Source organism: Pan troglodytes, chromosome 13 (genome assembly GCF_028858775.2).
Source record: "Pan troglodytes isolate AG18354 chromosome 13, NHGRI_mPanTro3-v2.0_pri, whole genome shotgun sequence".
NCBI lineage: Eukaryota > Metazoa > Chordata > Mammalia > Primates > Hominidae > Pan > Pan troglodytes.
In genome coordinates, this window is record NC_072411.2 from 90,261,702 (window position 1) to 90,279,369 (window position 17,668).

Consider the following 17,668-nt stretch of genomic DNA (forward strand, 5'->3'; position numbering starts at 1 on the left):
CAGCACAAAACAACTAAATAGAAGAAATCTGTGGCAACTAAACACTTTAGGATTCAGACAAGTGATTGAGAGAACATAAATAAGAAGGCTTGTAAACCATACACATACACACGTGCACACATACAGAGTTTCATCCATAAAAAGACAGCATCATCCACATTTATCTGACCATGCCATTACACAGATTGAAAACTGAGGTGAGGGTAGTACAACAGGTAATTCTTTAAAAATGTAAATGTTAATTGAGTTTGAAGAATAAAGTCTTTTATGATACTTCTGCTTCATGGTTCTAACTGTTTCAAGTTTCATCCTGAGAGATACAGGGAAAATGAAACAGAAAATCCAATCATTGACATTCAAAGCAAGGTCTTCACTTTAGGGACTTACTCCTCCATACAGTAGCTTTTTTCACTTCAAACTATTTAAGTTCATTTGAGTTTTCTATATAGTAAATGGTGGATTAAACAAATGCACAGAAAGCAAAGCTTTCTAGAATGTCTATCAACAAAATACAAGCCATAGTTGAGTATCAAAGTAATTGTAGGAAAGATTACAGGTGAAAGTCAATCAAATCTGCATTGCTCTTCTCTGAGGTTTAGTCAGGAGCATTCTAGACCTTAGAAGATGGTACTCTTCAGCCAACCCAACTCCACTAATATAAAAAGAAAAAAATCATATGTATATCTAATGATCCAGGGTAATGCAAGATGGTGGGGGCCACTTAAAAGTATGAAACTCAAGCTCATTTTTAAAAATAACTTCATTTTTCCTCTCATCCATACATCTTCTTAACCGAGATGTCAACAAATATAAATTGACTTACATAAGTTCATATCCTACAGCTTTCTCTAAGCACTCTGGATAGACTGATGTTAAGAAAAATTTTGAGATTAATTAAACTTTTGTCTGACCTCAACCAAAGGTAAAAATAGCAAAAAGAAAATTAATTTACTCCAAGCCAAAAGAAGAAATTGTGGGTTTCTGCTCTATGTCTATGAAATAGAAATGCTAAAAACTATCTCCTGTTCCCTGTGCCTCAGAATGTAGCGCGATAAATCAGAAGAAAAAAATGGATGCAAAAATCTTCACAACCATAAAGAACAAAATAAATTCTAAGTGTTAGTATTGCTCCTCTTTTCAGAGACTTCATCCAACTTTAAGCATTATGATAAATGAAGGACAAAAAATGTGACGTTATTGTTATTTATATGAACCTTTCACCAGCACAACTTGATTAATCAAAACTTCTTCAAGGAAATGTATTATTTTAATCATTTAATTAGATTTTTAAAATAGATTTTATGTTTTAGAGCAGTTTTAGGTCCACAACAAAATCAAGCAAAAGGTACAGAGATCTTTCATATACAGGCTGGTCCAACACATGAATAGCCCACCTCACCTCCTATTATCAACATCTCTCACCAAAGTGGTGCAATTGTTACAGTTAATCAAACTACATTGGCATTTCACTATCATCCAAAGTTCATAGTTTACATCAAGGTTTGCCCTTGGTGTTGTATGGGTTTGGACAAATTTGTGACATGTATACACTGTTATAGTATCATACAGAGGAATTTAACTTCCCTAAAAATCCTCTGTGTTTCACTTTTTTATTCCTCTCTTCCCCTTAATCCCTAGCAATGATTGATCTTTTTACAGTTTGCATAGCTTTGCCTTTTCCAGAATGTCATATAGTTGGAATCACACATTAAGTAGCCTTTACAGACTGGCTTCTTTCATTTAGTAATATGTATTTAAGTTTCCTCTATTTCTTTTCATGCCTTAATAGTTAATTTCTTTTCTGTTTTCTTTTTCTTTTTCTTTCTTTTTTTTTTTTTTTTTTTTGAGACGGAGTCTAGCTCTGTCGCCAGGTTGGAGTGCAATGGCACCATCTCGGCTCACTGCAACCTCTGCCTCCCGGGTTCAAGCGATTCTCCTGCTTCAGCCTCCTGAGTAGCTGGGATTACAGGCTCACAGCACCATGCCCAGCTAATTTTTGTATTTTTAGTAGAGATGGGGTTTCACTGTGTTGGCCAGGCTGGTCTTGAACTCCTGACTTCGTGATCTACCCACCTCGGCCTCCCAAAGTGCTGGGATTACAAGCGTGAGCCACCATGCCCGGCGATAGCTAATTTCTTTTATAGCATTGAATAATATTCCATTATAAACTGGATATATCACAGTTTATCTACTCACCTACTGAAGGACATTTTGGTTGTTTTAAAGTTTTAGTAATTGCAAATATAGCTGCTATAAAGATCCATATGCAAGTTTTTGTGTGGACATATATTTTCAGCTTTTGTGGGTAAATACCAAGGAATGTGATTGCTGAATCATATGGTGAGAGTATTTTTTTAAATAATAAATTGCCTAGCTGTCCAATCAAAATGTCTATAGAATTCTGCATTTGCACCAGCAGTGAATGAGAGTTCCTGTTGCTACACATCTTTGCCAGCATTTGTTATTGTCATATTTTGGCCATTTTAACGGGTATGTAGTAATATCTCAGTGTTGTTTTAATGTACATTTCCTGATGATATATCATAATGTGGAGCATCTTTTCAAATGTATATACATCTATAAGTCTGTTAAAAACTCTGACCTATATTTTAATTGGGTTGTTTTCTTTTTGTTGAGTTTTAAGAGTTCTTTACATATTTTGGATAATAGTCCTTTATCAGAAATGTCTTTTGCAAATATTTTTCTCCCAGTCCCAGGCTTATCTTTTGATTTTCTTGACAGTGCAGGGTTTTTAATTTTAATGAAATCCAGCTTATCCATTTTAAAAAAATGGATAGTGCCATTGGTATTATACCTTAAAAGTCATCAGCAACGCCAAGGTTGAAGAACAGTTGATTATATTTTGGGGAGTCTATTTCTGAGTTTTCATTCTGTTCCATTGATCTGTTTGTCTGTTACTTAGCTGGTTCTAGACTGTGTTTATTACTGTAACCTTAAAGTAAGGCATAAGGTATTTTGGGTAGCATCTGTCCTCCAACTTTGTTTTCCAATATTGTGTTGGCTATTCTTGATCTTTTTCCTCTCCATATAAATTTCAGAATTAGTTGTCAATTTCCACAAAATAACCTGCTAGAATTTTGGTTGGGATGGCATTAAACCTATAGATTGAGTTGGGAAGAGCTAATATCTTGACAATATTGAGTCTGTAGCCATAAACATGGAATATCTCTCCATTTACTTAGTTCTTTGATTTCTTTCACCAAGTTTTATAATTTCCATGTATAGATTATATACATATTTTGTTAGATTTATACCTAAGTACAGTTGGCTCCCTGTATCTGCAATTCTGCATCCACAGATTCAAACAACTAAGGAAACTAGTCAGAAAAAATAAATACATAAAAGAGTAATTAAACACTAAAAATGTAAATAATATAACAACCATTTAAGTAGCATTTACATCATACTATGTCTTATAAATAATCTAGAGATGTTTTAAAGTATATGGTAAAATATATGTAGATTATATAAGGGACTTGAGCATCCATGAATTTTGGTACCCACAGAGGGACCTGAAACCATTCTCCCATGGACAGATACCAAGAGATGACTGTATTTCTTTTTGGGGGTAAGAGGTGCTAATATAATTGATATTGTGTTTTTAATTTCAAATTTTACTTGTTCATTAGTCATGTATAGGAAAGCAATGGACTTTTGTATATTAACTTTGTATTCTGCAATTTTGCTATAATCACTTATTAGTTCCAGAAATTTCTTGGTTGATTCTTTTGGATTTTCTACATACTCATGACATCTGTGAACAAAGGCAGTTTTTTTTTTCTTTCCAATCTGTATATCTTTTATTTATTTTTATCTTATTGCATAAGTTAGAGCTGCCATAATGAAACTAAAAAGCAATTGTGAGAGGGGACATCCTTGACTTGTTCCTGATCTTAGTGGGAAAGTATTGACTTTCTCACCATGAATTAGGATGATAACCATTAAGTATAATGTTTTTGGTAAATATTCTTTATTGAATTAAGAAAGTTCAACTCTATTACTAGTTTACAGAGAGCTTTTATATGAATTAGTTTGATTTTGTCAAATCCTTTTTCCGCATCTATTGATATGATCATGTAATTTTTCTCCATTAGCCTATTAATGTATTAATGGATTACATTAATTGATTTTCAAATGTTGAACCAGTCTTGAACATCTGAGATAAATCCCACCTGGTTGTGGTTTATTACTCTTTTTATGCATGGTTGGATTTGATTTGCTAATACTGTGTTAAGGATTATTACATCTATGTTCATGTGAGATATTTATCTGTTTTTTTCTTTTCTTGTAATGTGTGTCTGGTTTTATGCATTAGGGTATGCTGGCCTCATAGGCTGAGTTAGGAAGTTTTCCTCTGCTTCAATTGTCAGAACAGGACTATACACAATCGGTATAATTTCTATTTGAATAAGATTTTAATTTAATAGCTACAGTATTCATAATGTTATCATGCATAATTAATAATCAATATTTCCTTGTAACTAATTTGGTACAAATATTCTGATTCGGATTTCTCCTAAAAAAGTAAATTGTAGAGATGGATTATTTAAATTGAAATATTCCTCCATCCATGGCAGTCATCAATTTCTTTAAAACCTATTTTAAGCATAATTTAAAACTTTGTATAGCTCATTTTAAAACTTATTGTTTGTAGTGGGCACTAGTCAATTTTTGGCTACCCAGCATTTGAATTATTTTTGCTGCATTTTGAAAATGCCCCATCATATGAGTCTTGCTAGAGAGCAGAGCCTACCCCAAACTATCGGACCTGAAATAATACACAGTTGCTTTTCCGGCCTCTAACGTCTCAGCCAATAAGATGCATATTACACAGAAGCTAGAGACTCAAACATAATTTGAAGAGATTTCATTCAAGTGGAATGTGACCAACACGTAATTCCTATAGGTGTTTGTGGCAACAATAGCAAATATGATGTTACTATTCTGTGCCAGCAACATCAGAGGTAAAAGCTGTACAAGTCTTCAAAAGTGTTATCATCAAATGTTTCTGCCATACATGATTTTAACTGTGACTGTGTTTCTGTGATTCCCATATCACTCTTCCTTTTTTAATAGTCACTCATTTTGTTAGCAATACAATATCATTTTAACAAATTTCAGGCAGTCAAAGTTGATTGGTATTGCTAATACACAGTTAATACATAAACAAAGTAAAAAGAAATACACATTTTTTATTTCAGAAAAATAAGATACTAACTCTAAAGTAGGATACATGAAAAGGAAAAATATAAAACTGAAAGAAAATGTACAATGGCATAAAAAATCTGCTGTAACTAGTTGGCTACAGAATAACATAGAAACAATAATCATTTTTATTTATGAAGAACTATGTTCCAGATGCTGTGCCAAGTACTGTACTAACATCTCATCTAATTGTAAAAGCAAGCTATGAGGTAGTATTATGGGAGTTATTAAGAAATTATTTGACCAGGCGCAGTGGCTCACGCCTGTAATCCCAGTACTTTGGGAGACCAAGATGGTCAGATCACCTGAGGTCAGGAGTTCGACCCCAGCCTGGCCAACGTGGCAAAACCCCGTCTCTACTAAAAAAATGCAAAAATTAGCTGGGGATGGTGGCATGCACCTGTAATCCCAGCTACTCAGGAGGCTGAGGCAGGAGAATTGCTTGAACCCAGGAGGTGGAGGTTGCAGTGAGCCGAGATCCACTGCACTGCAGCTTAGGTGACAGAGCAAGACCCTGCCTCAAAAAAAAAAAATATATATATATATATTATTTCAGGCAGCTAGAAAGGGTAAAAGAGTCCTCAGTAAGGCTTTTTCTTTTAATAAAAACATTTCTAACAGAAAGCGGCTGGAAAAAAAACAGACTTGCAAGCATTGATTTGCAAGCCACAGGCTTGCATACGTAAATGCAGGCTGTCAAGAGTCAGGTCCACCCAATGTGGTGATTCCTGCTCCCTTCCCTTCCCTTCCCTCCCCTCCCCTCCCCTCCCCTCCCCTCCCCTCCCTTCCCCTTCCCTCTCCTCCTTTCTTTCTTTCTTCTTTTTTTTTTTTTCTTTCAGAGTTTCGCTCTTGTCGCCCAGGCTGGAATGCAGTGGTGCAATCTTGGCTCACTGCAACCTCCACCTCCTGGGTTCAAGCGATTCTCCTGCCTCAGCCTCCTGAGTAGCTGGAATTGTAGGTGCACACCACCACGCCCAGCTAATTTTTGTATTTTTAGTTGAGATGGGGTTTTGCCATGTTGGCCAGGCTGGTCTCGAACTCCTGATCTCAGGTGATCCGCCCACCTCGGCCTACCAAAGTGCTGGGATTACAGGCATGAGCTACTGCGCCCAGCCTCCTGCTCCCTTTTCTTTGTCCCCACATGTGCAGGTGTCATGGCACAGCCATGTAGAAGCCTCATTTGTATAATAAAAGGTTAGGCTTGGAGGGCCAGTCTTTTTGCTATGTGAATGACACACCTGGTCAAATCAATCCCCTGTTTGCCCTGTTTGGGCCCTATGCAATCAGACACCACCTCCTCAAGCCTCCCAATATAACCAACTGCTTCCCCCCGCCCCTCACTGCCCCCCCCAACCCCCTACCTGTCCTCCTGCGCAAGGTGTGTTATTCTGTTTGGAGCCCTCCTCCCTCTGTGCCAGGGAGCTGTTCTCTTCCTTCTTGCATATTAAACTTTCTGCTCCTTAATCCACTCCATGTGTGTGTCAGTGTCACTAATTTTCTTGGTGCGAGACAAAGGACCCTGGGTGTTTCCCCAGACAATGGAGCCATTTCAGTAGGTTTTAATGTTGCAGATATAGGTGAGAAAACGAAGGCTTATGAAGGTCACATAATTGTGTTTTGTCATACGGTGAGTATAAAGAACATATGTGAACATGAGTCTACTTGATTCTAAAATCCAAGCTCTTAACCTTTATAATAATACCACTGTGCACTTATAGTTAAATTGTTTTTTTGTTTTCTGTTTTTTCTTTTTCTTTTTTTTTTTTTTGAGACGCAGTCTCATTCTGACGCCCAGGCTGGAGCGCAGTGGTGTGATCTCGGCTCACTGCAAGCTCCGCCTTCCAGGTTCACACCATTCTCCTGCCTCAGCCTCCTGAGTAGCTGGGATTACAGTTGCCCGCCACCACGCCCAGCTAATTTTTTTGTATTTTTAGTAGAGATGGGGTTTCACCGTGTTAGCCAGGATGGTCTTGATCTCCTGACCTCGTGATCCACACGCCTCAGCCTCCCAAAGTGCTGGGATTACATGCGTGAGCCATGCGCCCGGCCTTTATAGTTAAATTGTTAATCACTATGATTGTATATAGGCAGGTTATTGTTACACTTACCAACAATAGTTATACCAACAAATCAAATACTAGAAATAAGAAACTTAATTCAAGTTTTGCTTGAGGGTCCAGAATTTAAGTTATATTCTCACAAAAGGATTCCTTTCAATTCTCTAAACAGTCATTTTTGTATGTTCATTGGTAACTCTTGATAAAATAATACAGTATAATGTATTAAAAAAGAGTAAGGGGATAAACACTCTGTGGTTCCCCTGTGTATGTGTTAATAAAATCTATATGTCTTTTCTCCAAAAGAACCAAAAACAAAACAGTACATTGTAAGTTTTCATCGAATAGATTTATGATGCAATAAAAAAGCAATTGAGTAAATTATTTCTGTTCTCCAGCTTAATACATATGTTGGTTTTACAGAAATACATAAATTCTCAATCAATCAAAAGTTAGAAAATTTAAACATCACTCATTTTTCTTGGTCCATATGAAATGTCTTTCATCTTTTTTTTTTTTTTTTTTTTTGAGACAGGATCTCACTCTGTTGCCCAGGCTGAAGTACAGTGGTGCAATCATAGATCACTGCAGCCTCAACCTCCTGAGCTCAAATGATCCTGCCTCTCCAGCCTCCCCAGTAGCTGGGACTACAGGCATGTGCTACTATGCCCAGCTAATTTTTTTATTTTTATTTTTTGTGGAGACAGGGTCTGACTACGTAGCCCTGGCTAGCCTCAAACTCCTGGCCTCAAGTGATGCTCCCATCTTAGCCTTCTAAAAAGCTGGGATTATAGACATGAGCCACTGTCTGGCCCTCTTGCATCTTGGTGTTATCTCCACACCCAGGCTCAGCATAGTGAAACACACAGAGTTGTTTTGCCTGTGGTTTCTGCCATCACTCAGCTTGATCCTGGAAAGTAGTCAGAAATGTCAAATTTAAGACAAAACTAAAGTTAGAACTGTAGGTTTTGCCTCTGTTCTCCAGACTGCATAACTCTCTTGTCAACTGTTTCCTATATTTAAAATCAGCCAACCAAAATAGGCAGAATCATTCTTGGTAATACTGTTAGCAATCATGACTAGGGAACAAAGCCCTGCTACCTTAAAAAATCCAGCCCTTGCTGTGTGATGAAGACCCTTCCCTTACAAGAGAGCACAAGTGCAAATATTCAAGGAATCTATTCCAATTAATCTCTATTACTATAATGATTTTAGACTCATTATGTTGGAAAGAAGCCATGAAGAATGGAGTGGGGCATGGTCCTCACAGGGCCACAACAATAACTGAGGGTGAAGGCTCAGGCTCCCTGGAGAGATCGACTGGAGGGGTTCATAAGCCAACTGACCCTCAGTGATGAATGGACAGTAACCATTGACCCTTGTAATTTATATTTAGCATTCCTAGTACATACAAATGTGATAATCAGGTACAGAAGCTAAAAACACATTTTCCCTTTTTCTAAAAGAAAAAGATGAATGCTATCATATACAAATTACGGTAGGTTTCCCAAATATCAATTTTTTAAACATCTTTTTCTAAGGAAAATTTATCACAATTTCCAAAACATTATTTTTCTTTGTTCATATGCTTTGAATGTAATCTATATTTGGATGTGCAAAATGTATTACCTTAATGCTGCCTCCTGAGTGATAAATCTTCAGAATCAGCCACATGAATATGAGAAATAAATGAGTTTGGGATTTTTGGTTTTCGCATTTTTGCTCTATAATAAAATCTTGTTTAATTTTGGTACTTAACCATTAACCTTATTCAACAGACATGAATCTTATTGACACAGTTGTTTAAAAAGTCAAATTCATCTTTAAAGGGCAAAGTTTGGTTGCCATGAACACTATCCAATAAAAAGAATCCTAGATGTGAAGAGAAATCCACAGGTGGCACCAGGAAAACAATTGTTGCATATACAGTTTTTGTTCAGCTACATTTGAAGACTATTTCCTAAACTGGAATGGTTGGGGTTGAAAACACATGTACCTAGAAATTATGCTACATGTATTCATAAGGACTGTATCATGAACATGAAAATCAACAGAATGATCATTAACATCTCTGATTCCAAAAGATAACCAGTGTCATCTATCATATTGTAATGATGTTTATTTCACCTGAGAGTTTTTCCAATAAGCCTTGGAATGAGAAAAGTCCTTTAGGAGAGGACTTTCTTCTCTGTGTTCTTAGAAATCTGTCCTTTCCAACTGGTAAACTTCACATTCATTGTTTAGTTGTTACAAATTAATTTTGCTACTTGTCATTTCAGAGTTTTCTTTTCTTACAGGCGTTTCAAGCATCTAGTGTTTAATTTTCTTATCAAACAGTCACACATATAAACCTATTTATTCTGTCTCAAATCTTTGTTTTCTATATTTAATATATGAATGAGTATGAGTGTGTATGCATGTGTGTTTGGGCAGGTGAGTAGGTGGTTGTGTGTGTGAAGGTACTTTTATGTGATAAATATAAGCTTCTAAAGGGAAATGTTCTGACTCATAAAATTTATACAGGGATTTCAAATTCTATTTCTTATTATGCCTGTCTGAATCTATAAATTGTTAAAATCTATTTAATATTTTTGCAAGAGAATACATTTTCTGCTACTTTTCTTTGTTGCAGAAATAACTTACCACTTCGAGCATAGTTTTCCTGTGTTTCTGTTTGTTTAGGTTTAGGGCTTGGGTGGGAGTTCCTTGTATTGTGTGGTTTTCTAAAAGCAGAATATAATGTTTTTGTATAGTTCTATTAAACTGAAATCAAGAACTCTACGGTATGAGTAAAATTTGAAGGTGATTCTAATTCAATTCTTTATGTAGTCAAATCCCAATGTCACCACATTTGAGTAATCCAACTTACTGTTTTTTTCATAGTGAGTTGAATTAATATTGAATTGATGATACCTAATTTTGATTTCTTTTTAGCTGTGAAAAAGGACTTTCAATTTTTCTGCCATTCTTCATGTGCAATGACCAAGTCTTTTCTTCACTCTGATCAATTTCTCCAGCCACATTTTAGCATAGGCCCTTCTTAAGAGATAGTTTCCATACATCAATCTGCTTCTCTGAGTGAGAGAATAGAAGTCCTTAACTGGAAGAATTAAAACAAAACAAAACACCTGAAATCAGGCCTTTTTCATAAATTAGAAGGAATGGGTAGGAGTGGCTGGTTTAAAGACTACTGCTGTCTCATCACGACTTCCATTGAGTTGGTCAATAATGACAAATTAATTTTAACAAAGAAACACTTTTCTCACTCATTTTCTCATTTGTATCCCCACTATGGCATTGATATAGCTCAGGCCTCTAACATCTCTCATCTTAGCTGATGCAAAAACTGCCTCATTGGTATCTATTCTTCCAGCCATGCTCCAGCCACCCACACTTCGGCAGTGGCCCACTCCATTTCCATCATCAACCCAGCTGTCAGAAGAATCTCCCTAATGTAAATCTAAAAGTGCTACTACTGACTAGCATGTATCAAATACTTGCTATGAGCTTTATCCACATTTCCCAAATTCTCCAAATAGCCCCTCAAAGTAGTAATTGTTGTCTTATTCTACAGACAATAATACCAAATTTAGAGAGGGTGGTTAAATTTTCTGAGATCGTACATCTAGTAAATAGAGAAGCTGGCATTTGAACACAGGTCTGTTACATCCAAAAGCCACACTCATTACACTACACTAGGGTCCATCTATTACTTTCCAGCCTCATCAGCTGCCGTTTTCCTCCCCATACAGTGACTTTTAGCAATTTATGTTTTTTAAATTTATTATTCTCTCTCATATTTCTTTTGTTTTTGACCACAGTGCCCTTTCCTCATTTTTGTCTGAAGATAAGTATATGGAAAACAATAATGAAATGGTATGTTTTTCCTAGGGCTTCTGTAAGAAACTGGGTGACATAAAACAAAAGAAATTTTATTATCTCTCAGTTCTGGAGGTTAAAAGTCCAAAATCAAGGTGCTGGCAGAGGCATGCCATCTCTCTGCCTGCTTCTGGACTTTGCCAGCAATCCTGGGGATTCTTTGATTTGCATTTGTATAACTCTAATTGTTGCCTCTGTGATCACAGTGCCATCTTCCTTCTGTGTGTCTTTGTGTTTCCATGCATTTCTTCTTCTTTTTTTTTTTTTAAGTTCTGGGATACGTATACAGGATATACAGGTTTGTTACATAGGTAAACGTGTGCCATGGTGGTTTGCTGCACCTATCAACCCATCACCTAGGTATTAAGCCCAGCATATATTAGCTGTTTTTCCTGATGCTCTCCCTCCCCTACCGCCACCCCAACAGGCCCCAGTGTGTGTTATTCCCATCCCTGTGTCCATGTGTTCACATTGTTCAGCTCCCATTTATAAGTGATAATGTGCAGTGTTTGGTTTTCTTCTCCTGCGTTAGTTTGCTGAGGATGATGGCTTCCAGCTCCATTCGTGTCCAGGCAAAGGACATGATTTTGTTCCTTTTTATGGCTGCATAGTATTCCATGGTGTATATGTGCCACATTTTCTTTATCCAGTCTATCATTGATGGGTATTTGGGTTGATTCCATGTCTTTGCTATTGTGAATAGTATTGCAATGAACATATCCATGCATATATCTTCCTAATTGTCTCTCCTCTTCTTATAAAACCATCAGTCATATTGGATTAAGGGCCCACCCTCTTTCAGCATAAGCTTATCTTAAATTACATTTTAGGTACATCTGCAAAGACCTTATTTCCAAATAGGGTCATCTTCATAGGTACCAGGAATTGGGACTTCAACATGTTTCTGGGGACACAACTCAACCTACCATAAATGGTAACTGACATCGATAATTTTAAAACAACAAATTATAGTTGACATGTGACTAACAAATTCACACTAACTGTCAGCTGCTAAAACTTAGTTGAAGTATTACTTCCCCTTAAGCAACTTCCCTCATACCTCCTCTCCATCTCACATTTTAGGCAGAGATAGATGTCGCCTCCTTAATGCTCTAGGTCCTTATAATATTTCTACCATAATATTAAGACATGTTATAATTATTTATGTGCCAATATCTCCCCCTCCAGAGTATGAAATCAGAGAATCTGTCTTATTCAGCTTTTTAGCCTTAGCACCTCACATCATGACTAGCATGTAGCAGACATGCACTGTATAGTTGCTTTATTAAATTTATTATCTGACGCATTGTCAAATTGATAGATATCATAATGCCAACAGGTTTCCATTTATTGTGTACTTTTTATATAGCCAGGCATTATCTAAGTATCAAGAATTATGAAAAGTCTGAGAGTATTATTTTTTAACCAGTTAGCCTACCATTGTTTTATAGATGCTGGCAGAAAAGAATAGACTTCAGGGTCACAGATGAAGGACTTTATTATTTATAGCAGAGCAGGAAGCATGAGCCTCAAGTCTGCATCTATTCTTTACCTACCGGGATCTCCAGGGACATTATACTCACATAAGTGCTGCTCATAGAGTCGGTTTGTATCACAGCTAAGGAACACCAAGTTTAGAAAACTCCAATGTTTTAAAGAGGGTTGCTAGCAAACTTGCCTAACCTTTGTCCTAGAGGGCGATATCATCTTAATAAAGACAATATTCCTGACCTCTGCCCTGATGGGAGACATTATCTCTGTCTTCCAAGGCTGTTTCCTATACAAACATCATTAAAAAGATACTCCAGAACAAAAGTTAATACAAGACATGCAGAAAGGCCCTGAATTGTCTCCCAACAATAAGTGTTTTATATCCATCAACTCACTTTCTCTTTACTTATCATATTTCATGCCCCTTTCTAGATAAGCAAACTAATGCAGTTATCACATGACATAGATATTAAGTTGTGTGACACTTAGCAATTTCATGGGTTTCCTTTGATTTTTTGCTCAGGACATCAGAAAATCATTACATCTCACTGTTTTGATTTCATGAATGTGTAGTGCTGGGAACTGTTTCATGTTATTTTATCCTCTTCAAAACAACTCTAAAATACAAGTATGCTAGGAATAAAATCTGTGCCTACCTCATTAAGGTGGTGCCAATATTAAATGAGTTAATAAAAGGAAAGCACTTTCTGTAGTGCCTTGCATTTGTTAAGTGCTCAATAAATCATAGATACTATTTTACAGATTGTTAAATGGGGCATAGAATGATTAGATGCTTATACAAAGTGACAAATGTGTAAGTATCAAAGGTGAGATTTGAGTACAACATGTCTAACATCAGGGTCGACTCTCCTAAACACAACAATATGATAGTGTTACTCCTTATACTTGTTATCCTCCTCTTCATGCTGTCTAACACCAGCTCTTCTGTACAATGCTTCATTTCCCTGATAACCTTTCTATCTTGGTTCTAGTTCCCTTTCATTTTTGACCCTTCGCACTGCTTTGTGGATCTCAGTGTAATGATGCCTCTCTGGAAGTCAGATTCTTAGCCTCCACTGACCGTCTCATATACATTGGGCATCTCCAGGGAGGCAGATATGGCACACCATATGCTGGACACTTACACACCTTTCCAAGTCTTCATACCCTTTGTTAGAAAAGGCTTTCAAATGCAGTGATTCTCAAGCTCCTGGGTGCAGCCTCGGTGTGGTATGAAATACACAGAATGTATCAGAAACAGTAATGAAATAGACTGCAATGAGACAAAACTGAATAAAATGGAGAATGTTAGAGTGCATCACACATGAGAAAGGTAAATAGTGTCCTTGTGTGTGTCTGTGTGTGTACATGCGTTACCTGGTCCCAATAGAAATTGTCAAAGGTTTGAAAGCCACTTCTTCAGTAAAATTACATATGCAGAAATCTGCCTACTGGTAAAACCTCTTCACTCTAGAATCTAAATATCTGATCTAAATATTTTATTATTATTATTATTTATTATTATTATATTTCCTTTTCAAACTCTTTTTAGGCTATGGTAGACAACTTGCCGTCAAATTACTATCAACTACATTACTCTAACCTACTTTTCCCCCAGTATTGTTGCCCACTGGGAATTTTTCCAGTAGGCAGTCTACCTGATAGCATTTTAGAGTCATGCACATATCTCCAACATCCTACATGATCAAGGAATATCGATTGAGGTTCTAACACAATTAATTTGGCTCAACCATTATATTGTCTTATTTAGTCTGAGAAATATCTTAGTATTAATAAGAATAAGTCCATTTTCTTTTTTTCCTAGATATAAACACATACAATGTTAATGCTAATAAAAAACTCTTCTCCAAGGATGACCATATCTCTATGTTGTTCACACTCAGTCGGCTTCTTATTGAATTTTCTTGTAATGTACTCATATATTGGGATCTATCTTTCAAACACATTTCCTTAACTTTAATTAATAATCAATTAGAAATTATTAATTAGTCTGTCATTTATCTGATTTTTTAATGTAAATGTCTCCTTTGATGGAAGACCCATATCTTCCAAACCGGTATGTACCCCCCAAAAATGGGAGACTCAAAATAATGCAAGGCATGGTGCCTACTCAAGAACTCACAAAGCATCCTAGAAATGGAAACTTTATTAAAATGAAAAAAAAAAGAGAGTTCACAAAGCATAATACATGAGACTCCATAATGGATAAAACTATACACTTTGGTGGTGTTAGGAGCTGGATTATGTCTTCCCTCAGAATTCATGTGTTGAAATCTAACCCACAGTGCCTCAGTATGTGACTATAGTTGGAGATAGTCTTTAAAGATGTTTCTAAGATAAAATGGGGGTGATTCATGTAGGCCCTAATCCAATATGGCTGGTGTATTTATAAGAAGTGATTAGGACACAGACACACACAGCAAAAAGACAACGTGAAGACACAGAATGAAAATGGCCATCTATAAACTAAGGAGAGAGACTTCAGAAGAAACCAACCCTGATGACGCCTTGATCTCAGACTTACAGCCTCCAGAATTGTGATAAATAGATAGATAATCATAATCAATATGTAGATACATAGATTCTTTTTAACAATTCACTACTGAATGTCATTAGGAGATACGGCAAATTGCAGACTGAAGCAATAAATTATGATGTATTCTCTTACAGAAGCCAAAAACTGAAATAAGGAGAATACTAATTTAAAATTCAAATTAAGTTTGGGGGATGGTGCGTGCCCTGATGGGGTGCGCTGAGCGAGCCAGGAGGCACGGAGTCACTGCAGAGCGCAGGGTTTCTTGACCACGTGGACAATGTAAATTTGAATTCTAGATCCAAGTAAGAATAAGGAAGTGGCACCCAATCCTCTGAGTTCTGATCTCCCAGGCTTGGCCTACAAGTTTTTTTGTTTGCTTTCCTGTTGCATCTTTGATACCATTTCCTAGAGGCTGCTCCATGATTTAACTTGAAATTCTGAAACAAAGATAGAGGAGGCAGTGGGAAAACTCGAATAACTCATTGAGTCTGAAGTCCCACCAAAAACATCTGAACAAGAGACAGCGAAGGAGGAAGATGAATCTGTAGAACTGGAATCTCAAGTTCAGAAAGATGGTGTAGCAGATTCTGCAGTTCTTTCTTCAATGCCCTGCTTGTTGATGGAGCTGAGAAGAGACTCTTCTGAGTCTCAGCATCCACAGAGAGTGACAAGCCTACAACTGGCCGAGTTTATGAGAGTGACTCCTCTAATCACTGCATGCTTTGCCCTTCCTCTAGTGATCACCTGGCTGATTCAGACACGTTGTCTTCCGCAGAAGAGAATGAAACCTCTCAGGCAGAAACAGCGGTAGAAGGAGACCCTTCAGGAGTGTCTGGTGCCACAGTTGGGCGCAAGTCTAGGAGGTCCCGATCTGAAAGTGAAACATCCATTATGGCTGCCAAGAAAAACTGGCAATCCAGTGATAAACAGAATGGGTTAAAGGTCATCGGAGCCAAAAGCACAAGGAGAGGATCAGGCTACTGAGGCACAAACGGGAGGTTGCTGCAAGCAGTACAACCTGCTGCAGGACAGTAAGTAGTACCAGTGACAGTGACCTGACTTGTGACAAGCACGAGCTCATCAGATGATGATGAAGAGGTTTCAGGGAGCAGCAAGACAATCACTGCAGATGGACCTCCAGTTGTAGCTCATTATGATATGTCTGACACCAGTTCTGACCCGGAAGTGGTAACTGTGTACAATTTATCGGCGGCTGCAGTAGTTCAAGAGCACAATAATTCTATAGAGGCGGCCAGGACACAGGAGCTACCTGGAGGACCAGCCGGCTTCTAGAGGAGCTGAATGCAGAGGCAGGTCATTTGCATCCAGGATTCCTAGCAAGTGACAAAATATCTGCCGGCAATGCACCGCTCAATGAAGAAATTAATATTGCCTCTTCAGATAGTGAAGTAGAGATTGTGGGAGTTCAGGAACATGCAAGGTGTGTTCATCCTCGAGGTGGTGTGATTTGGAGTGCTTCTTCGTGGAAGCATGGCTCGGGCGCACAGTATCTTAGCACCAGGCAGACACAGACATGGAACTGCTGTGAGCCCCCAGCAGACTTGGGCTTCACCAGCAGAAGTTATTGACCTTATCTCGGATGAGGATAGTAGGCATAAATACCTACTGTGATACAATGTCACTGTGTTTCTCCTGCACTGTTCCCTTCCAATTCCTCATCTTCTTTGTGTCATGGAAGTTCATTGTCATGGCTTCAGCTTCAGAAGCTGTTTGTGGCATTTGTAGGATTCAAATTCATGGAAAATTCCCTCCTTTTCTCCTCTTCTTTATTAAAAGAAGTCAGGAAAAAAAAGTAAATTAAATTTAAATAACCTGAAAAAAAATGATGGGAGAAACTCCTAAATTTTTACATTCTGGCATTCAGTATAACACTTTTATCCATTTTAGCATCATATAGGCATTTAAAGGGAATTAAATATCTCTGGAACACAAGCAACAAAATTGAAAAAGTTAAACAATTTAATTAATAATGTGTGAAATATACAAAGTTCAAAAAAATTATTGAGGCCAGGCACTGTGGCTACTGCCTGTAATCCCAGCAGTTTGTGAGGCTAAGGCAGGAGGATCGCTGGAGGCCAGGAGTTTGAGAACAGCCTGGGCAACCTAGTGAGACCTTGTCTCTACAAAATATAAAAATACATAAAAAATAAAATAGCTCTTGCAAAAAAAACAAAGTATGGAAAAAAGAAAAAAAAACACAGTTTACATATTCTTCTAATTGTAAACTCATTTATTAAAGAAACAAAGGCTTTTTTTCTCTTTTCAAAAAGTTTGCTCCTGTTCATAGCTCGTACCCACTAAGCACTCAGAACACAGAAGAACTCTACAAGCATGCTCTGTGGAGCACAAGAGAACTTTTCTGGATGGAAGAATTGCTATATTAGTTTCCACTGTCTCTATATTAGATGTAAGGAAAAGAAAGCCACCCCAGTCCTTG

General features: G+C 37.3%; 1 pseudogene; it reads left to right on the plus strand.

Moving 5' to 3' along the window:
- The window catches only part of LOC745039 (protein ARK2N-like), a 43,884-nt pseudogene extending 26,956 nt beyond the window's left edge, over positions 1-16,928 (plus strand).
- The last annotated feature ends 740 nt before the right edge of the window (positions 16,929-17,668 follow it).